Source organism: Panthera leo, chromosome A2, assembly GCF_018350215.1.
Source record: "Panthera leo isolate Ple1 chromosome A2, P.leo_Ple1_pat1.1, whole genome shotgun sequence".
In the NCBI taxonomy this organism is placed as follows: domain Eukaryota; kingdom Metazoa; phylum Chordata; class Mammalia; order Carnivora; family Felidae; genus Panthera; species Panthera leo.
The window spans coordinates 47,054,498-47,069,899 of NC_056680.1; positions in this window are offsets into that span (position 1 = coordinate 47,054,498).

Sequence of the window (15,402 nt, forward strand, 5' to 3'; positions counted from 1 at the left end):
TGAGGTGGGGAATTCAAAATCCCTGGGAAGGTGATTGCGAGGAGACCTGAAGTCAAGGATGTGTGTTCCCATTAGTTGCTCTATGTGTTCCTGTATTACGGGGCTAACATTCTCAACATGTGTTTCTGAATGTATCTTGGGGTGTGTTGACTCATCGTTTAGAAGATCTTACTTTATACTTTGAGTTTGGAAAGGGCATTGCATTTATTTCAGGTTTTTAAGGTTGAGATGCCAGGTGTGTGTGAAATGTGGTTCTGCCCCACTGTTGCTTTAGTTAAACTGATTGAGTGCCATCGTCTGATGCCATTTTTCATGGGTGTCAAAAAAGCACGTTCTGTCTTAACAATTGAAAAAGCAACTACTCTGGGCAAAAAGTTGAGAGAGTTAATATTAAGCACAGTGACTTGACTTTTTCTTTCTTTCTTTCTTTCTTTCTTTCTTTCTTTCTTTCTTTCTTTCTTTCTTTCTTTCTTTCTCTATCCCCTTCTTCCCCTCCCCTACTTTTACACCCTGTTTTGTCTTCCATTTTAATTTCCCTTTTAAGGGCTCTCTCCACATTCTTTTTCTTCTGCCATCACTCCCATCTCAAACTCAGCCCTTTGCCAACCTCTCTTAGGACAGTGGTGTCCCACTGGGGGGCCCCTCACACTTTTTTGGGGCCCTGTGGAGTTAACTCAGGGTCTGGGCTGGTGGAGCTCCTGAATTTGCACTGTGGCTTCCACCTTGCTTTTCTGACTTACTTTGTATTTTGAGTTTCTAAGTAAGATTTTGTTCAGAGAAACAGTTCTGGGGTTACAGAAAGTTTAATATTATGGCCTTAGGGTACTGAGTCATACTTCATTTCTCATTTTCTTTAACCACTTCATAAATACTAAAACAGATTTGTGTAGGGCCCTTTTCAAATAAATGTCTCTGTGGGTTTTTTTTTTTTATTTTTCACAATTGCTCTCTTGAACTATTCCTTTCCTTTCTTATTTTGCTTACAAATGGTGCTTTTTGATGTGCTTTCCGTGAGCTAATGTGTTGGAATGCTGTTTTTATAATCTTTCTCTGAATTATACAAGTCAGAATGGCATTCTTGAAACTCACTTTTTAAAAATTGTTGCTGACTAGTGTTATGAAACTCTGTATACCAATGACATATAAGGTTCAAATGGAAGGATAATGTGCATATTGATAAGCTTTTCATGTGTTGTATAAAAGACACATTCCATAAGGCAGGCACATTCACGTTTCTTCCCTCTGCTGGGTGTGAGGCGGGCCAGCTTGCCCCTCAGTCCACGTTCAGAAGAAACAAAGAGAATCAGAAAAAAAGAAGAGGAACAGTAATGTGATGTTTTTTAGATTGTGAAACTCTGTAGCTAAATGATAATTCCACATCATTTTTTCAACTCCTTCATGGTTTTTGATAGTTCAGAGGGGAAGAAGGGATCAGAATGTAAAATGTAAATAAAACTCATTCATGAGCAAATAGATGACTCCTCCCCCTCCTCTACCTTTTTAATTATGCCAAATAATTAAGTCTAATATGCTTTTTAAATGAAATTTATTGTCAAATTGGTTTCCATACAACACCTAGTGCTCATCCCAACAGGTGCCCACCTCAATGCCCATCACCCACTTTCCCCTCCCTCCCACCTCCCATCAATCCTCAGTTTATTCTCAGTTTTTAAGAGTCTCTCATGATTTGCCTCCTTCCCTCTCTGTAACTTCCCCCCCACCCCTTCCCCGTGGTCTTCTGTTGAGTTTCTCAGGATCCACATAAGAGTGAAACCATATGGTATCTGTCTTTGTATGACTTATTTCACATAGCATAACACTCTCCAGTTCCATCAACATTGCTACAAAAGGCCATATTTCATTCTTTCTCATTGCCAAGTAGTATTCCATTGTGTATATAAACCAAAATTTCTTTATACATTCATCAGTTGATGGACATTTAGGCTCTTTCCATAATTTGGCTATTGTTGAAAGTGCTGCTATAAATAATTAAGTCTAAAATTAATGGACCAAGATTGGGGGAAGGGGAATTGAGAAGTATGTTATAGAACTTTCTTTTTTTTCTAAGTTTATTTATATATATATATAGAGAGAGAGGGAGAGAGTGAGAGTGTGCACGCCTGAGTGAGCATGTACCCACAAGTGAGGGAAGGGCAGAGAGAAAGAGGGAGAGAGAGAATTGCAAGCAGGTATCTGAGCTGTCAGCACAGAGCCTAACACTGGGCTCGATCTCAGAACCATGAGATCATGACCTGAGAGGAAATCAAGAGTTGGTGGCTTAACTGACTGAGCAACCCAAGCACCCCAGAACTTTGTTTTTAAAAGTTTTGTGAAGCAAATATGTAAAATGCAAAATACAATAAATGTCTCCTTTCTATTCTGATGTTTACTTCTCTCAAGCTTAGAGGCTATTCGAATTTCTTTGTTTACTTGTTACTGAACCAAGTTATACATACGTATTAGTTTTAGCTCTTTCCCTGTAAATCCAGTCCTCAGACATTTTGTTCCTTTTTGGAGGCAATACTGCATTTGTCTGCATCATTCGCACTTTTAACACGAAGTTATCAAGTTCCTTATAGGTTCTGTTCGTCCCTTGTGCTTAAATATGCCTCTAAAAATGGTTTGATCCAAATATATTCTGTCATAGTATAAAAGAGGTTTGCATTTTATTTTATTTGTGTGTGTGTGTGTGTGTGTGTGTGTGTATCTGTGTGTATGTGTGAAGAAATTCTGAATCTCATAAACCCAGCTGTGTGTATATGACTTTGTGGAGATTTAAGTATTTCTTAGAGTGAAATATAATTTCAGAGAATTCTTTATATTCAAAGAACCAAAATGGTTACTTTTGGGAATTTAGCCTGAGGAACTAACTCAAAATGTGGACAAAACCAAGTGCATAAAGAAGTTTATTGCAGGTAAATTTCGAAAGGCAAAAAATGGTAAACAGCTAACAATGGGGTACTGGTGTTTTCAGGTAGTATATAATCCACTCAGTGAAATACACAGATCCATTTAGAGAGAACTATGAAGATTGCACAGCACCGTGAATAAACTACCCCGTGACAGTAACTGTATCTTGTGATTACGAATGAGTAAAATTATGCTAGAGGGAAACTACTGGCAGAAATTGTGCTAAGATACTAATAGTTGTGTGGCAGGAAAGTACAGGAATAATAAAACTCTGTCGCTCTCCCCCATTTGCTGAAGGTGTATTATTGTGCCAGAAATTACATAAAGTGGCTCCTGAGCTAACTCTCACATTGTTTTTAATATAGCTGTTTTGATCCCCATTTGCAAATGAGGAATTCTGAGGTTCACATAGGTTAGGTGTTTTTCCCCAAGTCATACTTGCTCAGACTGTTGGGGTTGAGCTTCACAGAGAAGGCCTTATGCATTTAATGTATTTATTTCTTTCATGCATTTTAGCAAGAGAATGGTGAAAAAAGAACTAAGGTAGTGGTCATACAACTTGGATTCAAATGTCAGGCCTTCTACCAGTAGGTGGCACGACCTTGGTCCACAGTTCTTCATTTGTAAAAGAAGGGGGGTTGAGATAGAACTTCCATAGGAGGCTTTCCTGTGTTGAGATGCTTGTGCGTAGGCTTTTAGTTGCCTAGTGTGCTTCTCTAACTCAAAAACAAAACAAAACAAACACAATAGTGTAATTCCATGAGATTTGGGTTAATAGTTGTTAGTGTAGTTTCTCACTGTAGACACTATACCTGTTAACTAGAAATTGCATATCTCATAGAGATGGAAGTACTACTAACAAAAGGTGGTGTGGTTGGTGTACAAACTGGGGGGGGGGGGGGGGGGGGAGGATTCATGATGTCCAGACCCCTTTGCATTTATTTGTCTAAATCAAGGAAAAGGAACATGCAAGGGGTGACATGATTGATGGGGAGCTTCAGATCCCTGGCTGCTGCTTGAGTATGGCTCATAAATTCCAGAGATGATTTCCCATTTAGCTGGGTGTTTAGCCTCATGGCAGACAGCTGCCTGCACAGCTGGGGCATCAACCCTCACTCATCATGTGGGATGCAATAAGAATGGCTTCTAGCTGGTAATATTCATGCCCATCTGTTGAGATAACATGGTGCCCTCATGAACACTGGTCAACTTCATCCTTCTATACCTCCCTCCAGCCTCTTCCCTCCTACCTCCCATTCATCCCTAGCCACGCTCATTTCCATCTTCTTTTCAGATATCCTTTCTAACTGGGTAGTACTTTGTTAGTCCCTACAGTCTGAGGAAATTTCCAGGTGTGCATTATAATTATCCTGTACTCCTGAAGCCAGAAAAGAGCTGAAAACAGCACTTTGTCCATTCTGCTCATTTCATAGCCTAGAAGGCTAAGATTTAGAGAGGTCACATTATTTTCCGTTGTTCACACAGGTAGTCTGTAGTAAAGAAAATGGTTAGTGTTGCAGGCTTCATACTCTTCTCCAAACACACTTCTGGAATTTTCTTCCAGTGACCCTGATGGTCTTCCCAATACACTAAGAGATATTTCTGCTAAAAATCTGCATGGGTGTGACAGTAGATTGGAAAAGAAAAATAGTCTCACGGGAGTGTTAGAGGTCACTAGATCATCTAAACACCTAGAGAAAATAAATTCACTCATTCAGTCATAAGGCACTGCTGGAAAGAGTGAATAACATTGTTTCTGGGAACCAGAGGACTAGGATCTATTTATTCTTTCATTGCCTATCTTCTCTTTCCTCAATAAAGAGAAACACTCTGTGTTAAAAACAGAGAGTCTGTTGCATCCTTCTTTTTCTCCTTGACCTTGTTTTTTTTTTCTCTTCTCATTTGTGATCCTTATTTTAGACTCTTGTGAATGGGGAGAGTCACTTGCTGTTTAGAGGTTGGACTGAAAATGGATCTCACATTGTGTATCATGACATTTCCTGTGTAACACTAGGAAACAGCCCTTCAGAGACACACAGGCCCAGAAGCACTTTCATGGTTTAATCATTTCATGGGTCCTTATCATGTAGGCTACACGTTCACTTTTGATAAGTGAACATTTAATTTGATAAGCACATTTAATTTCCACAAGAGTTCTGAGATAGGGATAATTATTACCATTTGACAGGTGAGGAGAAAGAGTTCCATAGTGGCAAAGCAGTGGTTTATGATAGTGAGGATTGTAACCATCTGAAGTGGGCTTTAGGACTCCAGGTTTGAGTCACTGTGTTAAACTTGAATGTACACACATAACACTTGGCAATCTTATGAAAAGATATATCCTAACTCACTAGATCTGGAGAAAGGCTAGATATTCTGTTCTTCTGGCAAGCTCTAAGATAATGCTTGTGCTGCAGCCATGGGTAGATGGCTTTATTCCCCACTGTGCACTTTATTTTGGAACCTTAAATCCTTGAGGTAATTGGACTCCCCATATGGTCCCCAGATGTTGAATATTGCCTTCCTTTTAAGTAACTTGGTCAGGATTTGTATTTGTACTTGAAGGCATGTAGGAAAATAACAAGATATGACCAGAACATGATTGGGTTTTCCATTTTCTGACCATTGAAGGAAGCAGCTGATTTTTAGGACCTAGGACCCCTATGCAGGGTGTATAGAGTTAGGTGGGGTTAGAATGAGGGAGAATGGAGCTACCAGTTCTTATCTCTCCTTGGTCAGGTTCCTGATCTCAATAATAAGCTCCCAAGCTCATTATCTTAGATTTAGTCTCATTCACAGAGGAAGAGCTATAGGAGAGGTGACTGCATGGTACGTACCAGGGCTCCAAGATGATCTGACATCCCTTCCAGTAACATAAAGTACAGAGAAAACTTTGGAGGAAATGTCAGTGACTCACCTTTTGATGATCATATTCATGAAAGAGAGGAAGGGAGAAAAGGTGATGTAATATCAGATCCTTTGAAGCATTCCTATCTTGCTTGGGTCAACATAGTCTAAAGGAAGCTCAAAAAAGAAAGGAATGAGAAGAAAAAAATCCAAAATAAAAACATACATCAACATCAGTCTTGCCTACCAACCATCTTGGAGACCAATATTTTCCTTAGCACCATAGGACATTTTGATTTTCCAGAGACTAAGCCTACGTATGTGTATGTATATGTGTGTGTATGTGTCTGTATTTATGTATATATTACATATATATAATGTGTGTGTATGTATGTGTGTGTATATGTATGTGTATATATTACATATATATGTGTGAATGTATGTGTGTATATGTATGTGCGTATATACATACGCACATACATATACACACATACATACACACACACACACATATATATTGTAGAGGTCGAGGAGTCCTGAGAAATGCGTTTAGAGAAAGAGAAAGGATTTTGAGTACCTTGTATTTTTAAATTTGCAGACACAAGGCTGATAGGTAAGGAGAGGGAGCAGTTTAGAGATTTCTGTGTTCTTTGTAATCAAAAGCTTAGTTGTAATGGGTTCCTGCACTCTCCTGGCTGGACCTTTGAGGGTAGAACCCATTAATTCTCCTTTATAAATAATTTTCATTCCCATGCTCTGTAATTCTAGTTGCATAACAGAAGATTAGGATAGGCATGTGGGTAGATGCCTTTCTGCACTCTTGGAGTATTGGTATTTGCCCATTTAACTTATGTGATGGAAAAGAAATTTTTTGCAGTATGAAAACAAACAACCTGATGATCTTTGTAATCCACAGATAGAGGCTTTCTAAACTTCAAAGCAAGCTCATGAAAATTACTTGAGAGCACTTCAAAGTTGTCCACACAAGGTGCTTTTCCTGCATCCCTTCCGCCCTACTCTTCTGCTACCTTACACTCCATCTCTCCTGAAATATTTACTCATTCCTTGAACCCACCATGTTCTTTCATGTCTCAATGTGTTTGTGTATCTGGTGAGATCTCCTCATTAAATAATTCCAGCTCATCAACTGCACCTCTTACCTAACTATTTTGGAAAAGTCTTTGCCAATTTCTTACAAAGTTTAAACATACTTACCAAATGACCCCAAAATTCCACTCCTAGATACATACCTCACATAAAGGAAAACATAGGTCCACACAAAGATCTCTACTGGAATGCTCATAGGAGCTTTATTCAAAATAGCCCCAAACTGGAAACATACCAAATGTTCATCATCTGGTGAATGACTAACCATATTATGGTACATTCAGAAAATTGAATACAATTCAGCATTAAGAAGAAACAAATGACTGATACCTGCAACAAAAGGAACAAATATCAAAAAGCATTATGCTAAGTCACAGAAGCTGGATACTAAAGGCTATATACCATGTTACTCCATTTATATGACATTTTGAAAAAGGCAAAACTATGGGGACAGAAAGATCAGTGATTTCTAGGGCCTGGAGTTAGCGGGAGGGCATAGACAGTAAAAGGTCACAAAGACAAATTTTGGGGTAACAACTCTGATATTTTGGTGGTGCTGGTGGTTACATGACTATATTTGTAAAGTCATCAACCTGTGCATTTAAAAAGGATGAATTTTTACTGTAAGAAAACCATTCCTCCCATTGAACTTGAGAAATTCTGGGCCCCAAATTGTGTTGTTACTTCTTCTCTGATCCCTTTTAGACACAGCCATTTGTAACCATAAGTTCCACTATAACACTCATCACCTGAAACTTGAATATGCATGCACATCACCTGAGGATTGTGTTAAAATGGAGACCGCAATTCATCTGGAGTTGTGCTGGAAATGTTGTGACCAGTCCTGAGGTGATGCTTGTACTGCAGGGCTGCAGACCATCCTTGAAGTAGATGGCTTTATGCAACACCATGCAGTTTCTGATCTTGGAACCTTAAATCCTTAGTAGTGATTGGGTTGCCCTTGTGGTCCTGGGTATTGAATATTGTCTTTCTCTTAAGCAACTTAAGAGAACTCAAGGCCTTCACTCCTCCTTAAGCGCACATAGGAACATCACAGGATGTGATATTTTTCTGTACTTCTTTCCACTGTGAGCTTCTCAAAGGCCAACTCTGTGTGTTTTTCAGCATTTGCGTTTTTATACCTGACCACTGGCTCCTAATAGACACTCAGAAAAGCTCTGTGGAATGGATGGGTGGAGGCAGAATACCATAAATCATAAACATTGAGGTTCTTTTTCTAAACAGTAGTAACTGGAAGAATCCTAGACTTCTGAGCAGAATCAGAGTTCAGTTAGTGCAGGGACCAAGTCATGAGACCAGACCCCAGAATCAGTACATATCGGAAGTTAACTTACATTTGCCGTCTCTAGGCCTGTGTGTTCCATAGAGCCCTTTCCTTTCTCTGGCAGAGGCTGGCCCATAGTCTTCTCTTCCATCTTACTGGCCCATTGTCTGGTATCTGTCATTATTGTCATAGTGCTGTTGATTGACATTAATTTGCTGTTGTACTAATGACCCATTTCATGTTGGATCTCCAGAGTTGTAGGCATGGCTGATACTGGTATGCATGGAGCTCTTTGCCGGAGAAATCTAAAGGTAAGCCTCGTGGGTGTTGGAGCTTCTTTAATGGGTGGTCCCTGGTCAGAAAACATAAATTTCAAACCTGGTTTCACCACTATTTTTGTGATTTGGCCAAGTCACATACTCCATCTAAGCCTCCATGCCCTCATCTGAAAAATAGGCAAACCTGTTTCTCATCCTGTTCATCACAAAATTTGAGGTGTATGATTCCTAAAACCTTACCACTTCTGCTTTAAGTAGTATGAGGATTTAAAAATATCTTAAATCCTTGTTATTTAGCTGGATAAAACCCAAGTCCAGATGGTTGGTGTTCCCTGAATGATGTACTCTTTACATGAGAACTTGATTTGCCAAGTTACCTCCCCTATTTTCATCTCACATTCATGCCCAACAGATTTATTTAGGGGGGAAAACCTTGTATGAAAATAACCTCACAATAAGGGCACTTGCTGAAACTTTTCTGATCATGCTAATTATTGACTTCAAACTTGCATGGTTTCAAATGGACAGCTGTGTATAAATATTAATTTTTCTTTGAGGGCTTCAAAAAAAGATTTTCTTCAGTAGTTTTGTTTTCACAACACAATCAAGAGAATTAGTGGTTCTGACAAAACAGCAATTAAATGTGTGCCATATCTCAGCTTGTAAAGTGACATGCAGTTTCTGGAAACAGGACATCATTTTAAATGGAATTTGTTTGCTTCTTCATATTATTGATTGAAACAATTATGATCTCAGCCCTTTGCTCTTTTTCAACAATTTCACTTCAGAATCCTTTCTTAACTTCTTTTGAAGTAACCTTTCAAAGGGGCCAAGATATTCTTTCTTGCCCATTGTCCTGACATTTATTACCTAACATATCTTAATTTTTCCTAGCTTTCGTCCGATTTCTGCCCTTCATGTCTCTTTCACATATTGGATCATTTGTAGATCTTTTCATTGTAATTTTCCGTACCATCTAGTTAGAATGCGTGACCATCATATCACCTAACCTCTAAATATTCATGGTCCCTTTTCAGCTCCTAAGTGGTTTCCTAGCCATGACTATATTTACCAGCATGCTTTGCATCTCACAGAACTGTAAGACTAGTTCTGGGCAATGGAATATGAGTGGAAGTGGTGTGTCACTTCTTGAAGAGACTAAGAAGCTGGCTTGCCTTCCACATGATCTTTCTTCATTTGCCACCTCAATGGGGCAAGGCTCAAAGGATTAGAGAAGAGTGAGTCCTCAAATAAAGATGAGGTGGTCTTGATGCATAAAGGACCATGTTGAAGGCTGTCAGACATGCCAATATTGGGTATCCAGGAAAAGGAAATAAATTTCTATCATGTTCCATCACTGGGATTTTGGAGTTTATATCCTGTGGCAGCTAATGTTACCTTCACTATCCCAAAATGTTATCAGATCTGTGTTTTTAATTTCAGGTTTTTGTCTCGTTTTCAGCATGATATCATTTAGGGTTTTTAAAATAACATTTTCTTGGGCCACCTGGGTGGCTTAGTGGTTGAGCTTCTGACTCGAGGTCAGGTCATGGGCCCATGGTTCATGAGTTCAAACCCTGCATCAGGCTCACTGCTATTAGCACAGAGGCAGCCTCAGATCTTCTGTCCCTCCCTGTCTCTGCCCCTTCACCCCTTCCTCTCTCAATGATAAATAAATACTAAAAAATAAAATAACTTTTTCTTTTTTCCAGCTTACTTTATTAAAAGAATACAATATATAATACATATAACATACAAAATATATATTGACTATTAATGTTATTGCTGAGGCTCCCAGTCAACAGTATGCTGTGAGTAGTTAAGCTTTTGGGAAGTCAGAAGTTACACTCAGGAGTTTTGATTGTGTGGGGTGCTGAGGGAACGACATCCCTAACTCCTGCGTTGTTCAAATGTCACCTACACAGGGAAATTGGTGGGCTAGAAGAGAAGCAGAGTCTAAGGAATTAAATAATAGACAACACAGAATTGAGTAGGTGCGAGAGTTTACTAGGATGATTTGTTACAGTTCTGTTTATTGAAGAAGGGCCTAGAGGATTCGACACTGATACAATTTTTTAGGAGACAAGTTTGGATCTTGTTCTCAGGTGTGCCCCAGTTTTGCGCAGGTGGAAAAGGCTGCTGAATTATTTTGTATTTGTGAGCAGAGAGTGCAGGAGATAATAGCTAGTTGAAGAGGACATTGTGTCATGTGGGTACAGCAGGGTGAAACAGGGAGAGTTGGATAAGAAGAAACAGACTTAGATTCCAGATCTAGCTCTTCTCCTCTGCTTCTGTTACCTTGATTTGGTTATTTAATCTATGCCTCAATTTCTTTACCTGTAAACTTGGTATAATGACACTTTTCTTGTAGTAATAACACAGAACAAAAGGTAAATTACTTAAGTGCTTGGCACAGAACCTAGAACATTGTGTCAAACGTGAACTATTATCAGTCTTTTTGCTTTTAAGCAAAACTGGTACGTGATGATAAACTTTGACTGCTGGGTCCTCACCATCCAGAATAGTGCCTAGCACATGGGGGTTCAATAAATAATGATTATCTGAAAGAACAGATACAGTTTTTATTCTGTTTTCCTTTTCATGTACTACCATAAGCATTTTCCTATTATTTGCAAAAACATGATTTTAGAATTGTTGCTGTGATCAATATTTAATAAACACATTTAGAGCTCCTCTATCCAATTGTGAGCTTCTCTCTTCAATGTTGTCAGCAAGTAATCACTTTTCCTAAAGATGCTGATGTTGACCAATATATTTTTGCAATTTCTCTTAAGGTAATATATCTAGAGCCTGCAACATATTCTTTTGAACACTGACAAGGGTGGAAAATTGTCAACCTTTGCAGGTATATTAGATTATTGGAAATAGTCACAAGTCACTCCTGGCCACATTGTTGAATATGAAGAATGACTTGTCTTGATGAAATGTAAAGAGCCTAATGTGGCACAGATTGTAAAATGACTGATTTCACAAAGAAAAACTCCAAAATTGCACCAACCAGAAGAGTTCATGTTAGAATGACGGGGCAACCACACAGAGTGGCTGCTTTGAAAAAAGAAGACCTGTTTGAAGGTGCTTCTTTAATTTTAAATCCTACATCAGGGGGTGCCTGGGTGGCTCAGTCACTTAAGCGTCTGCCTCGTGGTTTCAGCTCAGGTTATGATCTCACAGTTAGTGAGATCGAGTCCCACGCAGTCTCCTTGCTGACAGTGTGGAGCCTGCTTGGGATTATTCCTTTGCCTTGCTCTCTGCCCCTCCCTGCTCTCTCTCTTTTCTCTCTCTCTCAAAACAAATAAACTTAAAAAAAATTCCACAACTGGTCAGGGGAAAACCATTTAATTTTTAAGAGATGCTTCTTGGTTCAACTCTCATTACGTTTGCCTCTGAAAATAAAAATCCTTGTTTTGGCTTTTTTTGGCTAAAGGCCCTAAAGGGAATTCTGTTGAGAGTTGAATATGGAAAATATTTCTCAGTAATTTCTCATTTCCAGAAGGTTAAATAATTGAGAAGATTAGAGTACTTCCAAATAAAGACTTTAAAGAATAGATCTTTGGAGTCCTACTGTTTGAGAGTTGATCCTACAGTGATATTAAAGAGATGGTAAGACCATAGCTTTCTGGGATATAAAAGCTTCGAGAGAATGGCAATGTCATCATCAGTATGTAATGCCTTGTAATAAATTTTAAGGGTTTGGAGAGAGAGCCAGGTAGGGTTGTCCCATTGCCTGATACTCATCACCATCTTTAGAGGGTGATAAAATTATTTATATTCCTATAACTCTTCACAGTTTACAAAGCAGTGTCATATACTGTGTTTTGTTTGATTCTCTCAACATGCTAAGTGGGCATGATTATCTCTAATTTCCAGATGAAGTAACCTGAGGCTGAACAAGCCTGTGACTTGCCTAAGGTCAATTAAACAATGAATGAGCTTGGACACTAAGAGAAATTTGCAGTGTTCTTCTTTTTTTTTTTTTTTTCTTTATAAACATCTGATTATTTTGATTCATTGTTTTTTTGTTTATTATAAAATGGGTTTTCAAAATGCAAAAAGTGGTATGAAATGTCAATTGAACCATGATTGGAAAAGTAACAAAGTAAAAACAATTGTTGCTTTGATTTGAGTGCTAACATTTATGGAAGTCTAAGTGCTTAGGTTTGGTAACCCAGACAGGGACCTCACCCTTTCTCATTTTATGACTGGGAATTTAACAGTCTTGTTGATTCCGAAATTAAATTCCTCTCCATGTTAGACATATTTTATTTTTTTAACGCATTTTTTAAAGTTGATTTATTTGTTTTGAGTGAGACAGAGACAGTGCAAGTGGGGGGAGGAGCAGAGAGAGGAGAGAGAGAGAGAGAGAGAGAGAGAGAGAGAGAGAGAGAACGAACACTTCAAGCAGGCTCCACATTTCCAGTACAGAGCCTAATGTGAGGTTTAAACCACGAAGCTGCAAGATCATGACCTGAGCCGAAACCAAGATTTGGATACTTAACCGACTCAGCAACGCAGGCACCCCTAGATATATTTTACTGTATCATCAGATGAGACTAATTTATTTTTCCACTGAAATTTTTGGCGCATTAGATACTTTAAAATGACATTTTTGGCTTTACATTTTTGCCTAAATGCAAAGAAAATTACCTCCTGACTAAAGCATTATGTTTCATTGGGGAGGCTGCTGGTAAATACATGTGATGATGAACTAGAGTGTCTTTCAACCTATCCCCAACTTTTGATGATGTACTCTCCCTTCTAACAACACTTATACAATGTGGTTATATGTTGGGCATGTAGCACTTTGTAAAATGGGGGAAGCAGAGTAGTATATAAATTTTCTCATGGTAGCATTAAAGCTATTTTACTGGTTTATCCTGGAAACCACTGGCTTTTCTCGTCAAGAAATGATTTCGACAGCAGTGGAAGCCTTCTTTCTCTAACAAAGCTTGATGAGAAATGCCTGCATTCTTGTCATGAGGCCATGTTGTTTTAAAAATATTGTGACCTATTTTTCTTTGCCTTGAATTCTTGGTTTTAAAACATAACCTCTCCACTGGGGACTCCAACTGTATCCAAAATACTTGATACCTTGGAAAATAAACTTGAAGTGAACAGTGTGACACTGTAATTAGGTAGATGTTATAGCAAATAGATGACTGTGATATTTATGTATAACATAACAATTTTTTTGAAATGGAATTTTTTCCTACAAAATTAGTTTGTTATTATGGAGAGTGGTATTTATCCACACATCCCAAAATTAGCTAAGAGTATAAAACCCTTATTCTCAGTACCTTATCATAGTGTTTTACTTGGGTGGCAATTCTGATGGTTTAATAGTCTTCTAGGTATGTATATGTTTGCATAATTTTTTAAAAAATGTAAAATATACCCCATTTTTGAATTTTACAAGTAAGTATCTCTCTATTTTTCTGCATCATTTTTACAAGCATTGATTTAAATAGCTGTGGACTAGACATGCTGTAGTTCTCTGTACCATTCCCTGACTATTTATTGTTTATGTGTTGGTGCTTCTTCACCATCGCAAGTAATGAGGCCATAGGGACCTGAATAGTGGTTTCCGGTTTTCTCATCGCCTTTGTTTCTTCCTCCACAAACCTTATGACATCATAAATTTTCTTTCTCTTGAAAAATTGTCTAAGCAGCTGCCTCCAGGTGGAGGCCAGTGTACTCTGCTTAGGAGGCTGTTCAACTGAATCAGCCAGGCCAACTACCAACAGTCATTGTGGACCTTGCCTCAAATGTCACTCCTTCAGAGAGCCTTTCTCTGTTTATTGGAGGTGGAATTGTGGCCCTGCCCCGATTCTCCACAACCAACACCCTCCAAAGGTATGTCAAAATTCTCATCTCCAGTTCCTTTGAATGTTACTTTATTTGGAAATAGGGTTTTTGCAGATATAGTCAAATTAAGATGAGTTTATGAAGGTTGGCCCTAATCCAACTAGCGGTTCTTTATAAGACCAGGAAAATTTGGGCACAGCGACACGCAGAAATAGGATACCTGTGTGAAGATGAAGGCAGATCGGGGAATTTACTGTCCCAAAATGCCCCAAGCCAAGAAATGCTTGGGGCTACCAGAAGTTGAAAGAGGTAAGAAAGGAACCTCCCTTAAAGTCTGTAGAAGGAGCATGACCCTCCCAATACCTTGATTTTAGCCTCTGGCCTCCAAAACTATGAGAGAATAAATTTTGTTGTTTCTGACCACCCAGTTTTTGGTAGTTTGTTACAGCAATTTTAGGAAATGGATGCCCCTCTCTTTCTGAAATAGCATCCACACACTCCTTACCCCCACCATGTTGGTGTCTATCCTGTTACCCTGCTTTATTGTTCTCATAGTAGTTTGTGAAATTCTCGTGTTGGTTTATGGGATCCTGTATTTATTTTTTAATTTGTATTCATTGGCTTCCTTGTTTAACATGCTTCCCCTCCTTCACGTAGAGAAGCAAAAACCTTATCTGTCATTCTCTATTGTGCCTATAAAACACATTTGTAATAAATAATGAATTATCAGTGAGAAGAGAGGTATTAAGCTGTGATTTACACTTTTTGGGCATTCCAGTGCCTTGCCCCTCTATCTTACGAGGAGGCTGGATAGCTGCTTTTGAACTGAGAGCAGTGCTGGTTTTGAAGTACTAACTGTGGTTACCTGAAGGGTAGATTTTGAAAACTTATATTCAGTGTTGGGCACTGTAGAAGCTGGTGCCCTAGAACCAGGAGCCAAAGGTGGCAATATTAGAGATTAAATTACATCCAAAGAAAACAATGGAAGAGCAGACTGCTACCCAGAGAACCTCCTTGGAATCTGCTCCCTCACATATGGAATTTGATTGCCCTGTGTAGAAAAATAGAAACAGAGGTGGACATCAGATGTGACTATCAGACTTGAAAGAAGGTATTGCCCAAGAATGAGACAGAACCATTTTGGTGCATTCT